The following is a 15,989-nucleotide window of genomic DNA, read 5'->3' as shown; positions in this document are numbered from 1 at the left end:
CTGCGGTAACTAAGGAGCCTCCTTGGACTGACTAATTACAGCAGAAAGTTAATTGAAGGCTACACAGAGATCACTAGACCCCTGATTCATCTCTTGAAGGGGGGGGGGTCAAGTGGGAATGGGGTCCAGAACAATCCGAGGCAGTAAGACAACTCAAAAGAAGCCTCTCACAAGCGCCTTGCCTAGCTTACCCTGTCAGAAACAAGGAGTTCTTCCTGGAGACAGGGTTCTCTAATATGTGCTTGACGGCAGTATTATACCAAAAGCATGACAAGGTCAATAAAGTAATCTCCTATGCAAGCAAAACTTTATCCTCTGTGGAGGAAAAATTCAACGATTGTGAGAAGCCACTCCTGGCAACGGTGTGGGCATTGAAGAATTACCGCCCGTTTATCCAGGGGGAACACATCATAGTGGAGACTCCACACCAGCCTCTGCAATATCTCCAGAGTGACAGAATCCGGGCCGGAAATGTGAGTAATTCCCAAACTACTTCCTGGATTCTGTCAATGCAAGGCTTTCCTGTGGAGGTCAGATATGGCCAAAACAAGAAGAGTCCCCTCACGCAAGGTCTGGCTGATTTGCATGATTGTGCCAGAGAAAACTGTCTCGAGGACGAAAGTCTAAACATCAAGGACAACATGGAGGCATACCTTAATTCCCCACACAAAATCTTTGAAGAAGACAAGTGTGAGGGAATGCCCACTGTCTATGTGGATGGATGCTCGTACCATGTTGACAACAACGGGGAGAAAGAACTGGTGGCCGGCGTAGGGAATGCATGGGTGAATGATCCCCAGAACCCTCCGCTGGATACAAAATTGGTCCCCGAAGTAGTCAGGTGGCAGAATTGATGGCTGTGCATCAGGCCATCCTCACTGCTGTCCAACATCAACTCCACGAACTGGTCATAATCACAGATTTGGATTATGTACGGAACGGGTTCGTGGAGCACCTGGTTAATTAAAAAACCAGAGGCATGTTATGTGCTAACAACAAACCCCTGAAATGGGAAGTTAATCCAAAACATTGATGATCTGGTCACCTCGAATGGGATGACCATCTACTGGAAAAAGATCAAGGGTCATTACAAAGTAGAGGGACCAGACAAAACTGGAAATGACTTAGCTGATCAGCTGGCTAAAACCGGGGCCATCCAAGGGGATCTAATAGAGATAGAGTCCCTGTTGGGGGAAATCCAGGTCACTGCTATCACTAGGTCCCAGACAAATGCTCACAATGATCTTTCAACTGCACAATGGAGTAAGGAGACCCCTGATGCTGATTTAATTACAGCTCAGAAGGGGGATCCAATTATTGGTAAGTTTTACCAACACCTTGAGGACCCTGAGAACTTTCCCCTGACGGATACCGATTACATCGGGAAAGAGGACCTAAGAGTGTTGATGAAATGTCCAAAAAGGTTCCGAATCCAAGACGGTTTGTTGGTAAGGAAATCCCAAGCTGGCCATGATCAGTGGGTGGTCCCTACCTCATTCCGAAGCCTGATGTTAAGTCACGCCCATGATGCGGCCACCGCCGGTCATAGGGGGTTTCACACAACACTGGAAATCTTAAGAGAGGTTGCATACTGGCCACACATGGGGCAGGACCTCGACCAATACTTGAAGGGGTGTCTTGTGTGTGCACAATTTCAGCCATCATCCCTCACACACCGTGCGCCTCTCCAAAAGAGGGGGATGACACTGCCATGGTCAGATTTGCAAATAGACTTTGTAGGCCCTGTAATTCGCTCGTCTAGAGGAAACAAGTACATGTTGACCGTTACATGCTTGTTTACCAAGTGGGTGGAATGTCTCCCAGCCCCAAACTGCAAGGCAGAAACAGCAGCTGCCCTGTTGATTAACCACATCTTTTCCCGTTTTGGTCTACCTCAAAGGATTGAGTCAGACAGGGGTAACCACTTCACCAGTGAAGTAATGACAAAGATGTGGGAGATACTGGGGGTCAAAAGGAAGCTACATATTGGTTACAGGCCAGCTTCTTCGGGGGCAGTAGAACGCTACAACCGGACAATTGTGAGCATATTAAAAAAGTTTGTGGCAGATTCTGGGCCAAGTTGGGATATCCAACTACCTCTGGTCCTAATGGCCATCAGATCTACCCCTTCATCTGCAACTAAAATGTCACCATTTGAGTTGATGACCGGACGCAAGATGGTGCTTCCTCAGCATTTGCTCTACAGGACCCAAGAGCGGACACTGATAAATGCCTCCACAACTCATGAGTATGTGGAGAATTTAAGGAAACATCTCCAACATGCTTTTGCCTATGCCCAGCGGAATCTAGAAAGTTTAGCTGAGAGTATGAAAACGCACTGATTTGAAAACCACCAGGAAGGAATATGATGTGGGAGACCGGGTCTATCTATACAATTTCCAAAGGAACCAGGCCAAACAGCGAAAATGTTTGCCTACATGGAAGGGACCGTTTGAAATTAATGACAAGATCTCCCCTGTAGCGTACAAGATCCACATCCCCAAAGGCAGTTCGGCAGAGGGGGAAGACAAGTGGGTACATATAAATCAGTTAAAGTGTTGCCATCCCAGGCACACCCTGCAGCCAGAGGAGTCCTCTGCAATACCAGAGGGGGCCGCTCCATGGTAAGTCAGTTCAAACTCTAAAATATTCCACATATCAAAAATATAGTAACGTAATGCAAATGTTCCCTGTTATATATTGTTTTTAAAATCAGACTGCAAAATGCATTTGGATGTATAAAATGTACATGTTCGCCACACCATTAATAGTGGTGGAAAAATGTCTAGGAATGTGTATTGCCGCTTTTGCTTTATCATCCTAGGAGAGAGGAAACCATGGAGACTGACCAAGGAGGACGACCAGGGACCGGGAGCAGAGACCCAAGGGGCCCGGGGTACCGCCCAATAGTCCCATCAGGACCGGCGAGGAGAACCGATTGATCCAACTGGGTGGAGGAAAAGATGCTGAACTGTGCCGTCTACAGAATTGGAAGAAGATAATGTGAACATACCAGCGCAAGGGCTCAAAACCTCCTTTGCACCCGACTTCCCCTCGACTTGAATCAAAGCGTAGTCGGGCGGGGGGGGGGGTTTGTTAAGGGTTTTGACCCATGTTGAATCAATAGACTGGGTAGATGTGGGGATGAGCTGTCGCCGCCCATTATTCTATCCCAGGACAAACTAAATCAATAGACTGGGTGGATGTGGGGATGAGCTATCGCCGCCCACATTCACGCCAGAATCCAGGAGAACTGCGCAGTTGGCACAAGACCACTCTAAAGATTGAACCTTCTTGTGGGGGGGGTTCCACATAACCACTCTAATGCCAGGATGCCTATCAGAACAATAGCAAAAATCTCCTGTCAAATTCAAGACAACTCAAAAATGGGTGCAGAACCGACAAATTCACCAAGGTGGCGCTAGCGGTCTAAACTCTGACAGAAGAACTGGCTGACAAAGGGACCTGAGTCAACAGGGACTTCAAAGCATGTTGGTTAATTGAAAATCTTAGCCACCTGCTGTTCCCAGAGGCCAAGAGGCTGGGAAACCTTAACACCTCAGAGATTCCCACACCAGGAGGCAGGACATCACATGACCCTGTTCATTGAGGAGAGACTTCCAGGCAGCCTGCTGGAGCCCACACAAAAGGCTCTTTCTGTTGAATGGGGTATGTTAATTTTGAGTGTTTCCTGTCAACAGCCCTCTGCCAGCAAGGAGAGACATGTGATCACTGACCCACCCAGACTTCTGGAGGCAGACCCAAACACTTTGGGGAGTTGAATTGCAACAAATATATATTTTATAGAAACAGTGATAACTTATTGTAACCAAATGACAGGAATGTACAACTTTGAGAGTCTTGGTTTGAAAAATGCCCTCATGATTTGAGTCCAAACTCCAATTTGTACCATGTTCTGGGGCAAAACCCCGCTAATTATGAATATTGTAGACAATGTATTTAAGCTAGGGACATGGAAAGTTACTGGGATATATGTGGAAGGGAAATGTACCTTTGTATATTTTTGGTGAAAAACCAATGTTGCAAAACCCACTAAAATCGAAAATAAGTTGCCATTTTTGAATGCAAGCTCCTAGAAACGCCAGAGTCGGGACAGGGACTATCTTTAGTAATATATGATGTGTGTATGTGATGTCAAACAACTGTGTACCTGGGAAATATGTATTTGGATCAGGAATAGATTTTTGTGCACATTGACCAGGGGAGTGTCATTTCTGCAGGTCATAAAAATGACATCACTTTGACACACTATCCCTTCCCAAATCAGGGACCAAAGAATCTATTGACCTATCAAATCAAGAGAGGGGCAGGCTTAGTGATGCTAGCCTCTCCACTCACTTTTTAAAACACATAAAAAGAGACTGCTGGGACAGGTAGAGACATTCAATTCCATTTTCTGCGGGACGCTCTGCCGGGAGACTCCAGACTTCACATCCATCAATCTTCAGAGACCAGAAATTTACTTCAGAACATAAAGCAAGGCCTAAACCCACAAACTGAGAACTCTTCTCAGCAGGCCTCAGCATCCTTAAAATCATTTGCAAACTATTCAACAGCCGAGCAAGCTGTTTGAATTCCCTGCCAAGAACTTTTGCCGGAACCGCAGACCTGACCCAGGCCGCTGTGAGCAGAACCAGAGATCCGGATTGCTGTGAGCAGAACCGGTGCCTGATTGACCCGCCGAGCAGAGAGAACGGCCGCTGGACGTGTTTACCAGATCCGTGACGAGGCCCATTCATTTCAAAATTAGGAGTGAGTATCCGCCAGAACTGTGCAGAACCCAATCTCTTAGTTAAAATAATCTAATCCAAACTATTTTAACCTAATTAGAACAGCCTCCTAGAAATCATGTCATCTGTCATTTGTAAAGCTGCACAACTGTCACCTGTCAATTCTGCAGCTGCAAGCTGTCACCTGTCATTTGAGTTTTACTTTAAATCCGAAAATCTACCTTTATTAAATCATCCGTATCTCTGGAACCGTTTGTCCTAGGAACGAGATTTAATTCTAGATTTAGAATATAAGCTTTACAACAAGCCTAGAACCGACTTTACTCCTTATACTTTTACCGCAATCGTGATTCACGCACTTGCAAAATTTACCGCGATTTGCGATTTGGCTCAATTTCTCCACTTGTCAAAATAGCAGCTCCATTCTTTCCTTTGTTAAAATCCGTTTGCAACCTGGTAGTTACGCATAGAGCATTGCTAAAGTGAGACTGAACTAATATAAAGTATCTCTCCCTCACCCTGAACCTCCTGCAGGGAATTAAAATCAATTTTAGCATTTTCACTTCATTGCCACCACAATTCAAAATAATTTTGTCTGTGTTTAAAACTCATACCTGTTTTCTCTAAGCTTGCTGGGGGAACCGGAACTGTGTATTGCATTATAAAGTGTGATTTGTTGGGATTCTTGAAGACTGTGTGCTCTCCTTCCATTTCTTACATTGCATAGGGGGGGGAGTGAATTGTCAAGGAAAAGTGATTACATTGTCGTTTGTTGAAGCCATATGAAGTTATTTTCTGTACTGCATTTCATTCATTATTGCGTTTCCTTGAACCATATAAAGCATTCTTTCCCACCTTATTCTTCTGTTCCTATTCATAAGTTACCTCTTGCTGATCACTGCTCATATTCACAAGTGTAATATCCATTATCAATTTATTTATAGAAGTGTGATATATATATATATATATATATATATTGTTTACATTTTCAAATAAACCTTTTAATTTGCAAAACAAACCTACTTCTTGGCTCAGTGGGGTCAGGAGGATTCTAAGAGGGGGGTGTTATACAAGGGTTGTCATCCAGAGTACTGAACTGGACGTAAAAATACATCAATAAGGGTTTTCCTCAGCATCCCAGACTAGGCATTGACTTAGCTGTAGTGTTGATTGAATATCGCTTACACTTGGAAGGTCGCCTTTTTGATTGCAGTGACATCGGCGAGGCGCGTAATCTAGCTTCAAGCTCTGTCTGTAGAACATCCGTTCCTCACCTTCCATATGGATAAGGTTGTGCTCCGCACTCATCCTTTTTTCCTGCCCGAAGTGGTTACCAATTTTCATTTGAATCAATTGATCTGGTGGCGTATTCAGAGACTACTTAAATCGGTACACATAGAGGCCATTTAGAAATGAGTTAGGCCTCACATCATTCAGGGTACTCTGGCAAGTCCAACAGTGTAAATTATATATGAAGGTTAAAATGCAGAACCCAATAGAGGATATACCGGTCTTTTTTTCCGAATCTGGCCTCAGATTCAGACAGTCTTACACAACTTGGATATCAGGCAAGCGCTGAAGTTTTAACTCGACCGAAAGAGTGAACTCGGGGGCTCCCCACAACTCTTTGTCACATTCGGAGACCCGAAAGGGAAACCTGCTTTAAAGGCAACTATTTCCTGATGGATTGCCTCCTGCATTTCTGAAGCCTATACCATTCAGGGCCTTCAAACTCCGAAGGGCATTCATGCTCATCTTGTACATGGCAAAGTGGCTGCTGTTGCCTTCCAAAAGTATGTTCCCTGGGACGCCATCACCAAGACTGCTATGTGGGCTTCCCCATCAGCTTTTTGTTAGCATTACTACTTGGACGTGAGCTCCAGGGCTGATGCCCAGTTTGGTCAGGCTGTCCTTAAGAATGTATTTCAGTAAGGGTTTTTTTTTTCCATCCACCTGAGCTAACTGTGGTGCATGCTCGGGAATCTCCCACGAGCATGGAGGAAAGGGGACGGGACGTAGGAGTATAATAAAGTTACTCAATGTAGTGACTACCTTACTCCTAGTCCCCGCTCCTCCATATGCCTGCCGTCCCCTCTAAAATGTATCCTCTATTATTGCTTAAATGGTCTCAGACCTGGCAATAGAAAACGACTGAAGGGCGATGCGCAGGGTGGAGCTCAGGAGAGCGGGGTTACTGCCACGTGCGGTACTCCATGTAAAATTAAAAGGACAGAAATTTGCAATTTTTGATGCTTTTCAAGTGCTCCGGTCCCGTCCCGAAGGACGGAATGTCCCACAAGTATGGAGGAAAGGGGACTATGGACTAGGAGTAAGGTAGTCACTACGGTGAGTAACTTTATTAGTAGAGTCCCACGCACATCTCCAGTGGACATATTTAAATTTCTCTTGGAAATGGCACATGATGCTTCAAGAAAGAGCCTGTGAAGGTTGTGGTCTATGGTGCCGCACAATTTAGCGTTAAAGTTACCAATAATGATTATACTCAAATCATTCTCATTTAAAAGGAGATCCGCTAGCCACCCATTTCATTTAAATTTATTTTTGCATGTCTTCCTTTGGGTGCAAATAGATGTTACCTATCAAAAGCTTTCTATCTGCTTTGTTACCTCCAAAAATAGAAATTAGTAAAATTTGATTGGAAGGACTTAAAATACGGACAGGAATCCATTTAAGTGCCTTACGCACAAGGGTTGCTAGACCCTTGCGTGATCAGCCAAGCCCATCGCGGATAGCTGCCCAGGTGGATATCCAGTACTCAGGAAACGTGTCAAACTATTTGGAATCATCTGTCAACCAAGTTTCTTGGAGACATAATACGTCATGTCTTTAAACAATGTCACTTGTCCAACTCGTCCAGTTTATTGCAAACACCAGCTACATTCCAACTAAGTAATTTCACCAGTGTTATAGATAAACTAGACAAATCATATACCTTGTTGAATTGTTTATGCCAGTGCGCTACCAATACCACAATTTACCTCAGTAGTGCCGACTCTTCCAATTTTACAACTCAAACCAGCTGCATCAGTAGCTAGAGTGGCCTATTGAAAGCACATAACCGCACACTTGCTCCTTTGCCTGTTTTGATGTAATCAACTCATGAGGGGATTGCTGAGCCAATCCTTTTTTTTCCTTGCAATTCTTCTATTGCCAAATCTATAATCAAATCATCCGTTACATACAGGCCTGGACTTGCACACGCCTTTATGCTGCTTAGTACATCTGCAGGCTTTTCCAAAGCACATGAGGCATACCAAGGGTCGTGAAGGTGGCATGTGAGGGGCACCTGCATCTTTATGCACCTCGATCCCTTTGCTTGGCAAGGCTTCACTGCATTTTATGATTTGTTAGAAAAACATTACAACCCTTACAATCAGAGAGGATTCTAACACTAGGAAACAGGTTAAACGAAATATTGCTCTCTCCTATTATCAGACAGAGCTTTAAAGTTATTCTGTATGAGTTTGTTTCCACAAGTGTGACCTTTGAATCACAGCATTATTATTTTCCCTCCAGCCCGCCATAATATCTTCACCAGACATTGTTCCTCGAATGTCAAGATTCCTCGTAGATTTGGAAAAACTGCCTACGTCTGCGTCTTCCAGTCTCAATGCTGATGTTTTAGGTAACTGCATGGCAGAAGATGCCTTGACGTTTTGACTGGCACAGGTACAGGAGACGGCTCGGCAAAATGGATGCAAGTTCATATTTTTCAGCTTCAACTTAGATGCAGCACTCTGCCTACACTGAGTTCTTAATACAACAGACCCTGCTCCATTTCGCCGTGAAAGATTGCACAGGCCCGCCCCCCTGAGAAAATGTCTCATTAATGGACGTAGCCGTACTGTGGGTTTTCTGCCTGCCTTCGGAGCCAATACTGGTAATGTTTGTACTATTGGGACAGTAGGCCGCTGCTTACTTATGCCATTCATACATTTTCTGAGCCGACCCCTTAGAGGGATTTTTCTGTAATTGACCTGACCATATTGATTTTCAGGTCTGCATGAATTTGTAATGTCTGATTTTACATCTGGTGTTATTAGTGGAGCAACTGTTAAAGAAATGTCAGTGACTCCCCTTTGATCAAGTTGAACAGGGTGGGGGGGGGAAACATAATGGTTCACATCCACGCAAAAGGAAGCATTTGACAAAAAGCCCTGCAATGTTAACCTATTCTGAGATCCATTAGGAGAAGTCTCAGACAGAGAAGCAAAATGGTCCACTATAACATTGAAAATACTGGGAATAGATTGAAACATGTTCTTGCTGACAAACTCCAAGAGCGGAGGAGTTGCTAGTAATGGATATTGCATATTTATCAGCCCTGATGTTAACAGTATGGTAATGCAGATTAGTGCACTCGTACACATCCCCCATAATTTTCTCGCTTGACTGTCTGCGTACACATTTTTCCTTGTAGTGCCGATCAATAGAAGCCTCCAAATCCTCAAGAGTAGCGCACTCCGACATTACTGTAATACTTAGTATGTTCAAAGCTCTTGAAGGACTTGCATTTGCATGTGTGCCTTCCTAAACCGGCCTACACCACAGTCTATCACACAGGGGCAACCAGCCCCCATCTTCATTGGCAATACTGCTCAAGAGATGGGGTAGGCTGAGGCTTAAAGACACTTGTGCGCAAAGTAAAGGGGGGGGAGGGTGTCACACATGCCCATGAGCGGCAACAAATCCAGTGCTGGTGACTGCAAAACATCTTCGGTAATTGCAGATTTTGGATAGATACTTAGGTCTGTCTGGCTCCTCAAGGCCCATTTAATTGTGGACTGCTTTGAGACATCCTTATGTCTGCCTGTCTGGCAGGCCATAACACTCGGGGGTCTAAGCTGTGCTCTGTGTCTAGCTGAAAGCACGCTCTTCTTACTAGTGATACCCTTGCCCATTGGTGCAAAAAAGAGGGGGAGGGGAAAGGTATGCAACAGGTGTGGCAAGCACTGCGAGGTACAAGGCTACTAAGGTGCAGCTATCGTGCGTGGGAAACAACCTAGCGGCTAGGTCTGTAGCTGGTAATAGATGGAGAAACTGAACACCCACCGCTAGAATATCAGCACATCAGTTATGTGTATGTGCCTGTTGGATGTGTCAAGCTGCACTGGTTAGAAAGAAACCAGCCGCTTCAGACACCAGCTTGAAAGAGAACCTGGCACTCTCAAACTCAGCGACTTGACACTGCACTACTATGTGGGGTAAGCAAGACACCAGGTCCTGGACCCCACTCCTCGATGCTCCGACCTTGTGCATCAAGCCACACTGTGCCTCACACCGATGTTCCCACACAATCACGGCTGATTCTGATGCAGAGGATGGTAGTCCAATGAGAAGGGCAAAGCAGTAGTCCAAGTGGGAAAACATCAAAGTGATTATGTTTTGAAGATAAAAAGGGCAGATAAGTGAGAATATTAAAGAGAAGAAAGTAACAGGTTCGGGCAGTTACAGAGATATAGATGTAATTGGAAAGAGAGGCATAGAAGATAACCCCAAGATTGTGTGTGAAGGAAGGAAAACGGTACTACCGAAGAGGGGAAGAACAGAACCCTGGAAGGAATGTAGGGGAGGTGGATGGAAAGAAAACTATTTCGCTTCTAGAAGGGCTGAGATGAAGATAGCAAGACAACATCCAATCCTGTATGACAGAGCAGCAGGAAGACACTGGCACAGAGAAAGTCAGTGAATTTAGAGAATGAGAAAACGATCTGTCTCTCATCGGCGTATAAGCATGAGGAAAGCTTGAAATATTCAAAGACAAAGAATATATGTTTTGTGTATATGGAGAACTGGGGGGGCACTGTGACTGAGGTGATGGTGGGAAGAAGTGTGACCAGCCCAAAACAAAAGAGTGATTAAATGGGCAAGCGCCAAACCAGTGAGTAATTCAGCTAGAGAAGCAATGTGGGGTGGCCAACAGTTTCAAAGGCGGGCAATGGACTTTGAAGAATACAAATGGAAGAGGATTTATTATGGCGAGTAGTAAGAAGAGTTCGTGACGTGAAGAAAAGCAGTTTCAGATGAATGTGCAAAACTGAAACCGAATTGAGCGAAGTAGTAGCGAATGAAGATTTAAAATAGGAAGAGATTTGACAATACACAGCATGATCAGGAAGTTTCCAGAGAAACGGAAGAAGAGCAATAGGGCTGTAGGATTAGGAATGATCAAAGTGGGTTAAAACGAAGATGGGAAAGTAGACCGTAAAAGATTGAAGAGACACGCCTGCAAGGGAAAGATGGAGGGATATATCGAAGGAATAAGAGAAGAAGGCACATAATTAAGTGGGGAGGCCGTGGGGTGAGCACTGGAAAGGAAAGAAGCAATGTCGGAGACAGTGAGAAGTGAGCACGGAGGAAGGAAGGGTGGAAGGGTACAGTCGGGTGGGGGGTATAGACAGAGAGTTGAAGTGGGTACGTGATGAGCGCAGAGGAGAAGCCTTCGAGGTGAAGACGTTAGCTGAGTCCAAAGAGGAGAGAAAAGATTATGTAGAGAGATCATGGACGGGAGGATAAAGCATTTTGTTAATTACCTGAAACAGGTGGTGGGGTTGACTAGAGATGGATGTGGTAAGAGTAGAGAAGTAGTGTTTTGTTTAGCAGTGATAAGTGAATCATACGATGGGTGAAGTACACATTGGGAAGAGCAAGAGGTCAGATGCATGAGCAAGGAAGATGTTTGGCTCTTTGAGCCTAGGTCTCTGGTGTGTGCCTGCCTCCTGTGCCCTGGCCAAATTCTCCTTCAATGTCGGGCTCGCCGTGATGGAGGCCACAGAGCACATCCCTATAGGGGGGATGTGTGATGGATTTCAGTCTCCGATTAAGGATGGCAAGGAAGCATCCTGATGGATTCTTCAGGCAGGTCTGGATACTGTAGACTGTGTGGTGAGAATGATGGCTACCAGCATGGCCGTGCGCTGGTTCTTTTTGCACCGAACATGAGCACTGCCCTGGACATTTAGGCGAAACTCAGGACATCCCATTTAATGGCATGGACCTTTGTGGAACCAAGACCGACAAGTCCTTGCATATGTTTCGGGCCTCAAATGCTACCGTAAAGTTGCTGGGTTTAGCAGTCAAGCAACAGCAGCTGGCAAGCCCTGCAGGCAGGGGCAGTGGGTTTCACCCCTTTGCCACCTATGCCCAAAGGGGCAAGGCCAAGCCCCCTCGGCCAGATAAGGACAACGCCTACAGGGTTTGGAGCAGGTACGCACTCTGCCTCCACTGCGCCCTCTGCAGCATCTGGCACAATGCCTCTCCGAAGTGAACTTCAACCATTAACCCCCTGTAGCAGGTAGGATAATCCTGTTTAGAAAGGAATGGATGAATACCACTTCCGATGCCTAAGACTTATAGGACATCCAACAGGGATACGTCTGTCCTTTTGCTCTTTGGTTTTCAGACCACTCCTGGGCCACCCAACCTTGCCTCCAGAGCCCCTCCTGATGAATAAGATCTGTTAACTTCAGGCAGTTCTCTGAAAGGGGCCATAGAACTGGGATCCAGCTCAGAATAAGGCAAGGGTTGGTATTCAAATTATTTTCTGGTTTCCGAAGACGGGCAGAGGTCTGAGACCCATGCTGGATCAGTGGCATCTAAACTTGTACTTGTTTTTGAAGACCAGTTCAAGATGGTCACTCTGGCCAGGTTCTCCAAGCCTTGGACCTGAACGACTTGTTGTTCTCCCTGGATCTCCAGGATGTTAACTTCCATGTCACGGTCCACAGGAGACCCAGGAAGTACCTGCGATTCAAAGTGGGGAATCGTCCTGCCATTCGTGATTTCTTCAGCACCCAGGGTCTTGACCAAGCTCCTAGCCAAGATGGCATTCATGTCTTTCCCTATCTGGATGACTAGCTCATCCTAACTCGCTCGCCATAACTAGCATCGGCACACCTGTGGCGGGTGTGCAGCCTATTGCACAGGTTGGGCCTCTCCCTAAACTTGAAGTCTCAGGTTTTGCCATCCCAGTTCCTCTGATTTATTGGGACGGTCTTGGACACTCACCTGGGCTGAAGTTTCCTGCCCAAGAACAGAGTGCTAGCACCTACAAGATGGTACAAGTTTCCAACCACAGTCAGGGGATTTAGCTGGCCTCCTGCATTCTTTTTATCAAACTGCCAAAAAATAGGTAGAAACAGTGATATCTGGGTCTGTCCGTGGACTCTCTCATCCCTATTCGTCCACGTCTGCTGATTGGATGCTGAAAAGCGTGAGATGCATCATATTTCTTTAAACAGTTGCCATGTTGGATTCGGGGGCAGCAGATAACATTTCAAAAATAGGACCATGAAATTCCTGGTTTCAGAATTTGAGACTTTTTTGCATTTTGAACACAGGCCCTTATCTAAAGTGAACCCAACTAGTGTACATTAGCCTTTTGAGCATTTATCAAAGTGAATGATAATGGGTCCTGTGACGAATCACTGGATGTCGTCCATTCTCCCTTATGGGGAGCCCTTTCCCATGATGACAGGGAGGTGAGGCTACTACCCAATAGTCCCCCTGAGATGGTATAAGGCAGGAGGATCTCATGGTCACTGACCAATCGCGGGAGATACAAGCCTGTGTTGCTGATCCGGAGAGGCAGAACACCAAGGCGGCTGGCAGTCCACCGTGTCTGGTGGCTGGGTAGTCTGCAGGAGCAGACCGGTACTCAGCAGCATCAAGAAGAGGAGGAACGCAAGATGCTGGAACGCCAGCCATCCCAGGAAGCCCTGGAGACATGCCTGAGCCCTCAACTGGGCAAAGGGTGGCACTGGAGACCCGGAGGGGACACAGGTGGCTGTCCCTCCTAATTTCAAGAGTGAAACGAAGCCTGTTGATCACCAGGGAAGGATCGAGGACCCCAGATACCGCAAAGAGAACTTGAGGGGGAGTCCCTCACAACTGTGACTGGGATAAACCCACTAAGAGAAACCAGGATTAGGGGTCCCAAACCAAGAGAGATGAGCCATCTTCCTCATGCCAGTAGCTGGCAGGGAAGTGGACCAAGGGGGCCAAAGAAGAGAAACCAGGTTCGAGGACCCGAACCAAGAGAGTAATATGAGTCTTCTTCATGGCAGTACTTGGCAGGGAAGGGAACCAAATCCCAATCAAAGAAGAAAAGCCAGGGTCATGGAACCTTCTAACAATCAGAGTTGGGTATTTAAGGTGTGAAACCTAGTGAATAGAAGACAATGGAAAGGTAGACATTCCCCCTGGTTGTGAGAGACTGTTTATGGATTACCAGGAGAAGGAAGTTATTCTCCTGGTAATGTGGAGCAGGGGGATGGTCCAACTGGCCTGGGCAAGGGAGTCATCCCCCTGTGCTAATTTGAGACTGGGACCAAACACCAGGAGAAGGGAGGTCTGTCCTGGGACAAGAACAGCACTGCTTTTTTCTATAGTTTATAGTGTAAAGGTCCAAAGTATGGTTTTCTTGACACATGACGGTAGACACTTTTACTTTAGTGGACACCCTGACAGTCACCTTAGATCTTTAGTTGAGGCAAGGAAACCCCTCTTAGGAATAGGGAAAGGGAGGTTTTCTCTTGCTTTATTATTTAATAAAAGTATTTAGCCCCAAACATGCCACTGTTGTGTCAGAGTCCTTCTGCACCCTTACAGCCCTTTGGAAATACATATTTTAAGAGAACTAACACGTGTACAAAGATACAGTTGAGAATTCAAACAACATTTACTTTTTCCAGAAAATTGAATGTCCATTGATGCACATTTTTCATGAAATGATGCCATATTGATTGCTGAATTTGTGGAGAAATCCATATTGCGTGCATGCAAATCTGTCTTGATCTCTAGTTCCTGATTAACCTCTTTAATGCACCTGTAAATACGAACATAGCTCTTATATCATCATCAACTACAGACTATATCGGTAGTCCTTGGAAAACCAAGCAAAACATTGTTTTCACCCCTCTTGTTTCACGTAATCAACCCCCACTTTGTCGTTCTTGATGATTTGTGAGATTCACAAGAGCTTGCACACTCTGCCTGGCAAAGATCATGTCACTTGAGGCAGAAAATGGTGGCCGACTCCTTCATTCATAGTTTAGTCATACAGATGAATAGTTCTTTATTCTCTGGTGTCTGAATCCCAGTATTCATTAAAATAAGGAACTGCTTAAACGTATGTGTATTTCATGCTCTGTAATTTTTCTTATTTTATGTTGTCAGCGATGGAGGTGTTTGATACATGCATGTACCTACCAAAAACTCTGCCTGTCCACCTTTCAGACCCAACATTTGGCGTCCCCTGAAGTATAAACTCCAGTACTTCAAGTGTGTGTCAGGACGACTGAAGATTTAAACATGACAAAGGCATTTATTGGCCAGAATGCCAAATAATACACTGAAATCATGCAAAGGGATGAGGGGTGGGGGATAGTTGTCCTTTCAGAAAATCTTAATCTTCTGTAATAAATACAGGGGATACATACTCTTTCTGTGTGTTCTAAATTGATAGCACAGATCACTAGAGCTAGTACTTTGTTTACATGAATGGGCTAGAAACCAACAATATCGCATTACACATGGGAACACATTGCTAGTGGAAAATATGTAGGCCATGTATTTTATGTGAAACTATTCTCTGATACCAATACTTATTTTTGATACTGGAGAAAGTAAGATAAAATGTTTTTCATTGTCATGTGTAAAAAGAACATTTGAATACGCTGGCCGCAATGTTGCTGCCACGACCATCAACCCTTCACAGGTGTTGAAGAAGGCTGTCCTACAATGTACCGAAACTCCCGTCCAGCCTGCCCCATTGTTGCCAGTAGCAGACCTATGATGTTGATGCCATTCCAACAAGCAGTTGTAGGCAGTGCTCTGTATTAGAGTGATGATATGGCATTTATAACGCGTCTATACACAAGTGTTTTCAAGGCGCGACGAGGCAAGAAGGGGGAACAGAGGGAAGACAGAGACAACAATATTACCAGGCCACGAGACATTGAGATCACTCAAGTGTAGGGGAGGGGGAAAGGGAAAGTGCTGAGGGGGGAGGCGGAGGGGGCAGTGCATGGGATCATGAGTCATAAATAAATAGAATAATAAACAATAGGTAAAAAGTGCAGTCAGGTTGCGGCAAGTGCATGGATAAGTGCAGACATCAAGTGTAAAGAGCTGGTGCTGGTGGGGGCTGTAGGGCTACAAAAACATCCCCCAAGTGCAGGGGTTGCCCGGGAGGCATTGCAGGTGTGCAGCTGGCGG

This window comes from Ambystoma mexicanum, chromosome 6p (genome assembly GCF_040938575.1).
Source record: "Ambystoma mexicanum isolate Mex_15411 chromosome 6p, UKY_AmexF1_1, whole genome shotgun sequence".
Lineage (NCBI taxonomy): Eukaryota > Metazoa > Chordata > Amphibia > Caudata > Ambystomatidae > Ambystoma > Ambystoma mexicanum.
The sequence above is the reverse complement of the archived record's forward strand: the minus strand, read 5'-3'. Positions refer to the sequence as shown.